General features: G+C 48.2%; 1 pseudogene; it reads right to left on the bottom strand.

Moving 5' to 3' along the window:
- Positions 1-982: 982 nt before the first annotated feature.
- Positions 983-3032, bottom strand: LOC125548067 (UDP-glycosyltransferase 73C11 pseudogene; annotated as a pseudogene).
- Between the last annotated feature and the right edge of the window lie 5060 nt (positions 3033-8092).

Genomic DNA, 8092 nt, shown 5'->3' with positions numbered 1-8092 from the left:
GCTTCAACCAATGACTGGCAATGGAAAAAAGCTTCTTAGAGGCTCGCGTTTCCACGGAAGCTGCAACCGGCATTGGCGGGTGCTGGAACTGGCAAAGACCAATGCTACAATGATGTTTCGGACGGTGATGGCGAAGCTGCAACCGTGCAATTCATAGCTACAATCCGGCATGAAAAAATTTGTGACCAGCGAGCACGGAAGCTGCGAGCGGTGACGAAAAAAGCTACAACCATCGAGCACAGAAGTTGCAACCGGCGACAAAAAAGCTACCACCGACGAGCCCAGAAGCTATGACCGGCGTGCAAAAAAGCAGCAACCGTCGAGTGATTTTGTCGCCCATGTCTGTTTACGAGAGCTTCCGCCTAGAGTTTCCAACGATCGACTCGAATCCAGTTGAAGCTAGCTCATCGTGCATGTGGTACTGTAGATCAATTAAGTTGTTTGCCTGCTTGCTTGTAAGTTAGCTTTGCACGTAGGACATACACTCTGACGATTTGATCTACGTTCTCCAACATGGAGCATGGTGTCTGGCGAGTGCGGGTGGCGCGGCTAGTCGAGGACAAGCGCCGGCGGGCGCCAGTGGCCGGCAAGAGCGGGCGGCGCGTTGGACCAGCGAGCTGTGCGGGATTTTTTTTTGCGTGTGTTCAGATCAGAGGTTCAAGACAGGGAGACAAAGAAATCTAACGACGCAGGACGGCTTGATCCAATGTGCGTGTGCTGACAGGCCGAAATTTGGGTCAGTCCGCCGGCGCATATCATTGCCCAAAATACAACGTGAACATAAAACAGTTTGCTAAGTTTCAATCGACTGAGACTTCGTTATGTCTCAGTCGATAGTATCTTCCTTTAATTTTTCATGAAGATTCGTGCAAAAAATTCTTTTTAGTTTTTTTTCTTTTTACATATTATATCACTTGACTTAGACTTGGTTAAGTCTCAGTCGACTGAGACCTAGCCACATCTAACATAAAATTGTGGCGAGGACAATTTTATTCATGAAGTGAAGAGATAGACATTTCGCACCCAAAAAAAAAGAGATAGAAATTTCGTTCCAGTGCAATTATATACAGACAAACGTTGATTTATTCCGGGAGTTTTGTATTGCGCATACAACATGGTCCAACGTTGACTTATTCCGGGAAACGGAAGATCCTAAATGCTATCTTGCGCCATTTGCACCGACAGCACAGCATCCTGTTCGTTCTTCTCACCGAGCTCGGAAGGCGGGGCCGTCGAGCTCGCGTCCCTCCCTTGGCTTCTCTGCTTCGACAGCTTCGTGACATAGCGGATCATGTCCATCAGGTCGGAGTGCGACGACCCGCCTTCCTCCATGGCCGCCCTCGCCTCCGCGGCGACCTCGTTGGCCCTGACCCTCCTCGCCTCCCCCTCCGCCCCGCCGCCCATCAACTCCGCGATCGCCTTCTCCACGTCGCCGCTCGTCACCTGAACCCCCTCGGCCTCTTTCGGGAGGTACATGGTGGGGATCTTGACGCCGGACCTGACGCCCACGCCGAGCACGTCCACGAGCAGCTGCTCGCTGCAGAACTGGTCGGCGATGGTGGGCCACGTCAGAGCCGGCACGCCGTAGGAGACGGCCTCCAGCGTCGCGTTCCAGCCGCAGTGCGTGAGGAAGCCGCTCACCGCCGGGTGCGAGAGGATGGTCACCTGCGGCGCCCACCCGCGGACGAGGAGGCCCCTGTCCTTGACGCGCGCCTCGAACCCCTCCTCGTCCAGCAGCGCCCGAACCGCGGCGTCCGCCTTGGCCTCCTTGATGGCCCACACGAACGCCCGCCCGGACGCCTCGAGGCCGCGCGCCAGCCCGGCGAGCTGCTTAGCCGTCAGCTGCGAGATGCTGCCGAAGCTGACGTACAGCACGGACGCGGGCGGCCGGGCGTCGAGCCACGTGACGATGTGCCCGGCGTCGACGTCGGCGCGGTTGCCGCGGCCGGCCTTGGCGTCGGCGTCGTCGGCCATGCTGCTGGAGGCGCAGGTCGGCCCGACGGTCCACGTCCTCTTGCCGAGGGCCGCCGCGTACGCGTCCACGAAGGCGCCCTCGATGCCGCGGAACGTGTTGAACAGCAGGCCGTCGGCGGTGGCCTCGGCATCGAGCGCTTCACGGTGCTCCTTCTCCACGCCGGGGTACTGGAAGAAGCCCCGGAGCGTGGCCATGTTGCCGGCGGCCCGCACCGGGAAGTCCGGCACCTCGAACGGCGCCATCACGTCTTCCCCGACGCGGTCGTACACGCCGTGGCTGGACAGGCGGTGCACGGCGAGCTGGAAGTAGGCGGAGGGGCAGTGCATCACCAGCCTGGGGATGCCGAGACGTTCGCACACCGGCGCCGTCCACGGGTTGCACGCGTCGGTGACGAGGCAGACCGGCCGGCGCGGCAGCGCCCGGAGGTACTCCTCCAGCGGCTCGGCGATCTTCCATATGGCCTGGAAGAACCTGAGGTACATGGGCGGCTCGAGCCCCGCCATCTGGTCGATGGCCTCCACCCCCTCCGGCAGGCCGAGCTGCGCGCAGGGGAAGGGGAGGTCGACGAACTCGACGGAGAGACCGGCCCTCCTGGCGCCGTCGACGGTGGCCCTGTTGCGCGCGGCGTTGACGGGCGTGGTGACCACGGTGACCCGCGGGCCGCGCGCGGCGACGAGGCGCGCCACGTCCACCATGGGGATGATGTGGCCCTGCGCCACCAGCGGCACCAGCACGAAGTGCAGCTCCTCCCAGATCGCCATCAATGGCGGCTCGATCCGAATCTAGCTACTTAGTGAGTGCGAGTGTGTGACGTTCATGGTGCGCCTACACGGCCGATGTCGAGGCTATATCAGCAGCTGGGTGACGTTCGTGGTGACGTGACGTGGGGAAAACGCAATGAATGGATCAAATTAGGCGGTGGAGATTAGACGTGGGGAAAACGCAATGAACGGAACGTGATAGTAGGAAGCAATGCGTGGTAAAAAAAACGATCGTGGGCACCAAGTGGAGGCTCAGCTTGCGGTTGATCCGCTAGGGAAAAAATTCCTATACGACCGGGTCGTATGGTTTTGATCGGGAGACCCACTCAGGGCATGTACAATCGTTTCGATGCTGGGTGTCTATAAAACTTGTCCATGTCACGTATAGACATAGTTAGAGACAGCCTATACAACAGCGGATCTATTTGATTGTCGATAATCACCAGATTTTATGGAAACGGCAGAGGTGGTTTCCGTGGAAGATGGGAGCCTATCCAACGACCCTCTCGGTACAAGAAACAGACTGTCGATAAGCAACGATTTTCACGCTAATAGACCGTCGTTATTCTTACCGACGGACTTTGCCGTTTTCTTTTTCTCTTTCCTCCCACATCATCTAATTTTCTACGTGGGCTGAGCTGCAGACGGCTGACTAAACATTGTTGTACATGCCCTCAGCTGATTGGCACGTGGCAGTGTGAATCTCAATGCATCGAGGTACCTTCTTCTCTGATTCTCTGTTGTGAAAACCAACCATTGTTTCGTTCCCTTCATAATTGAGATCCCAAACCTGCCGCTGGTGCTCTGCCACCGCCGGCCGATAGAGCTATGCTTCTTGCCGTCCGTGCGATTTCCCCTGCTCACCAAGCGTCCTTCGAGTCTGTTTGCCCTGTCGGTCGCGGCCAAACTTTTCGACGCCAGCAGAATCATGCTGCTCACACCCGCCGTCGAGGCCAAGCCGCTCGTCGCCGGCGTAACCCCGCTGCTCACCGTTGGCGTAACACCACTGCTCGCCGCCGGCATGAGTCCTCTCTCTTGTCAAGGCACCGAGCAGTTTAAGAAAATGTAATATGACGACAAGCTCTAAATGTAATTTTAAGATTTGTGCAAACTTTTAGGGGGGGGGGGGGGGGGGGGGGGTGTTTAAGTAAAATGAGTGAAAACCATGAAAAATACTCTACATAAAACATGAAAAACCGTGGAAAAAAATTTAACGAGGCGACAGTGTTTTTTTACTTTTGTTGATACTTCCGAATATATTACATAAAACACTTTACATAAAATATTTGAAAAATATTATATGTGTTTAGAAAAAAAATGTTTCTCATACATACGAAAAAAATATAAACAATATACAATCTGTAGTAAGAAGTAGGTGTCAAAAAATATTGTAAAAAATGTTAAATGTGTAAAAAAATGTAATGTGTATGAAAAATGTACAACGTAGATGGAAAAAATTAGACATTGCAAAAAATGTTGTAATAAATATTGAACATGTATACAAAGAGTCTCTGTATGAAAAATGTAGAATGCACATTAAAGAAAAGTAGACATAAATAAAAACATATAATTATAAAATGTTAATTGTGTATTTAAAAATGCTAAACATGTATATTTTTTTCTAATGTGTATGAAATATAAAAGTTGACTGTGTATTTGAGAAATGTTAACCATGTACTCAAAAAAAATGTTCAAAACTTGTATTTAACAAAAATGGTTTCACATCATACTAAAACTATACAGTATGTTTGAAAAAACGCAAACATGTGGTAACATAAATGTAACCGATGAAAGATCGACAAATAAACAAATAAAAACGAAATAGAACAGCGAAAGTTGTAAAAAAAATGAAACCAATAAAGGAAAAAAACAAAGAAATCGAATGCAAAAGAATGGAAACAGTGAGCAAAGGAAAATAAAAGAAACCAAAAAGAATAAAAAACAAAGTGAACCACAGAAAAAAAATAAGAGAGCAAAAGCAGTGAAAACCAAGGAACCAAAGAGATCATAGAAAAGATGAAAAAGTGAAAAATCCAGTAAAAATTGAGAAAAACAAATGGAGAGAACCAGTGAAAAAGGCAAAAATACGAAAGAAAAAAAAGAAAACCGTGAAGAAACAAAGAAAAGCGAAAGAGAAAAAGGAAAAGAGAAAAAAGAAAGAAAACTCGCAGCAGCAAACACATAAAAAACACGAGCGAGCGAGCGGGAACAGTCGCTAGACATTGTACTAAAATGTTGATTATTTTAATGGCTGTATACATTTTTTCACACACAATGTATACTTTTCATATACATATGGAAAATTTATATACGTGTTTAACATTATTTTAAATACATAATCAACATTTTAAATGAAATATTTTATATCCAATTTTATTTAATGTAAGTTGTACATTTTACATACATAGTAAGAACATTTTAATACTCATTTAACATTTTTTAATGGTACACATTATATTTTTATGTGTATAGTTTTCATTAATATGTGTTGGTTTTTTCTATACACATTTAACATTTTCAAATGCTTGATTATTATTTTTAGATTGTCATTTTTTTAAAAGCTTTATTACATTTTTAAAATACATGATTAGCTTTTCTTCATATACACTAGCAAGATGCTCGTGCGTTGCATGGAACATCAAGATGTATTTGTATGAGTAGTTAATCTTGTGGGAGAAAAGAATGAACGAGGGAAGGCCTTATCTGCAAATGTGGAGAGGAGTGCGGGTAAATTGTCATAGTTTCCTTCCTATCCGTTAGATATAGATCGGATGGCCTATATTGCAGGAAGGCAAGCACACCATCATCACCAACTCTGCTTTTTGTAGGAGTAGAGATTATATATTTATGTATATATTTTCATATACATTAGAAACATTTTTCTATACGCATTTAACATTTTTAAAACGAAATATGTATCTGGCAACCATGTGGCAGATTGTAAAACGATCTACCGCATACAGCGCCGTCAGATCTAGCAATCGCTCAATATGCATCTCCTTCGTTCGCAACTCCTACGCCCGAGCGCCCAGGCATGGCGCCGCGAGCACGCATTGACCGGCCATGAGCAGCTTCAATCGAACGACCTATTCCCTTGCACCCCTTGAGCACCAGCGCCTCCTCAAGTCGCCGCCATAGCCTGCTGCTCCGGCGAGCAGCTCCTTCCACGACCAACACTCACCGGTGCAGGAGCTCCTCCAAACGTCTCCATGGGATTCCTGCCTCCCCGGCAGCCCATCAACGACCACGTCCTCTACACGTCTCGGCCATAGCAGCCGCTGCTGCCCGCTGTTCTGCTGGCCGAGCTTCTAGCCACGGCCATAGGCTCTGGACAGCGCCGACTTCAAGATAGGACACTTGCATCGATATCCTTCATCTTTGTACAGTAAGTTGCATGCTCAACTAAAATGGATTCATAATGAAGAGATCTACGAATTTCACATTGAAGTCCACGCGATTCGTAGCCTAAATCAACAAGTATGATGGGTAATTGGGAGTTCTTTGTGTCTGTGTTTTCAGTTTTCAGTTTTCAGATACAGGTTTCGTTGGTTGGAGGTTAAAGACAATATTCTCGGCGGGCTTCAGAGAGAGAAAAGAGTTGGGCCGGGCCCAGTGCTGGGTAGAGGCCTGATACGTCTCCAACGTATCTATAATTTTTTATTGTTCCATGCTATATTATATTCTTTTTTGGACATTATTGGGCTTTATTATACACTTTTATATTATTTTTGGGACTAACCTATTAACCGGAGGCCCAGCCCAGAATTGCTATTTTTTGCCTACTTTAGGGTTTCGCAGAAAAAGAATATCAAACGGAGTCCAAACGGAATGAAACCTCCGGGAACGTGATTTTCGGAATGAACATGATCCAGTGGACTTGGACCCTACGTCAAGCAATCAACGAGGAAGGCACGAGGTAGGGGGCGCGCCTACCCCCCCTAGGCGCGCCCTCCACCCTCGTGGGCCCCCTGTTGCTCCACCAACGTACTCCTTCCTCCTATATATACCTACGTACCCCAAACTACCAGATACGGAGCCAAAACCCTAATTCCACCGCTGCAACTTTCTGTATCCACGAGATCCCATCTTGGAGCCTTTTCCGGAGCTCCGCCGGAGGGAGCATCGATCATGGAGGGCTTCTACATCAACACCATAGCCCCTCCGATGAAGTGTGAGTAGTTTACCTCAGACCTACGGGTCCATAGTTATTAGCTAGATGGCTTCTTCTCTCTTTTTGGATCTCAATACAAAGTTCTCCCCCTCTCTTGTGGAGATCTATTCAATGTAATCTTCTTTTGCGGTGTGTTTGTTGAGACCGATGAATTGTGGGTTTATGATCAAGTTTATCTATGAACAATATTTGAATCTTCTCTGAATGCTTTCAAGTATGATTGGTTATCTTTGCAAGTCTCTTTGAATTATCAGTTTGGTTTGGCCTACTAGATTGATCTTTCTTGCAATGGGAGAAGTGCTTAGCTTTGGGTTCAATCTTGCGGTGTCCTTTCCCAGTGACAGTACGGGCAGCAAGGCACGTATTGTATTGTTGCCATCGAGGATAACAAGATGGGGTTTATATCATATTGAATGAGTTTATCCCTCTACATCATGACATCTTGCTTAAAGTGTTACTCCGTTCTTATGAACTTAATACTCTATATGCATGCTGGATAGCGGTCGATGTGTGGAGTAATAGTAGTAGATGCAGGCAGGAGTCGGTCTACTTGTCTCAGATGTGATGCCTTGTAACACCCCGGATGTGATTTACCCAATATGTACTCCAACTCTTGCCGTTTCCGACGTTAAGTTATTTTATTTTCTCGGATTCGGGTTTTTGTCTCCGTGTGTTGTTCTCGTTGTCATGCATCTCATATCATGTCTTCATGTGCATTGCATTTGCATACGTGTTCATCTCATGCATTCGAGCATTTTCCCCGTTGTCCGTTTTGCATTCCGGTGCTTCGTTCTCCTCCGGTGGTCATTTCTACCTTTCTTTCGTGTGTGGGGATTAAACATTTCCGGATTGGACCGAGACTTGTCAAGCAGCCTTGGTTGACTACCGGTAGACAGCCTGTCAAGTTTCGTACCATTTGGACTTCGTTTGATACTCCAACGGTTAACCGAGGGACCGAAAAGGCCTCGTGTGTGTGGCAGCCCAACACCCCTCCAAGTTGGCCCAAAACCCACCAAAACCCTCTCCATCATCTAGAGCGTTCGATCACGATCGCGTGGCCGAAAACCGCACCTCATTTGGACACTCCTAGCTCCCTCTACCTCTATATAAAGACCCCCTCCGAAATCCGGATCTCCTTCTCCCCCGAAACCGTAAAATCATCCCTCTCCGCACCGGACATGTCCG

This window comes from Triticum urartu, chromosome 3A, assembly GCF_056163025.1.
Source record: "Triticum urartu cultivar PI428250 chromosome 3A, HENAU_Tu73, whole genome shotgun sequence".
NCBI classification, from domain to species: domain Eukaryota; kingdom Viridiplantae; phylum Streptophyta; class Magnoliopsida; order Poales; family Poaceae; genus Triticum; species Triticum urartu.
Note: the sequence above shows the minus strand (reverse complement) of the source record. Positions and strands in the feature narration are given on the sequence as shown.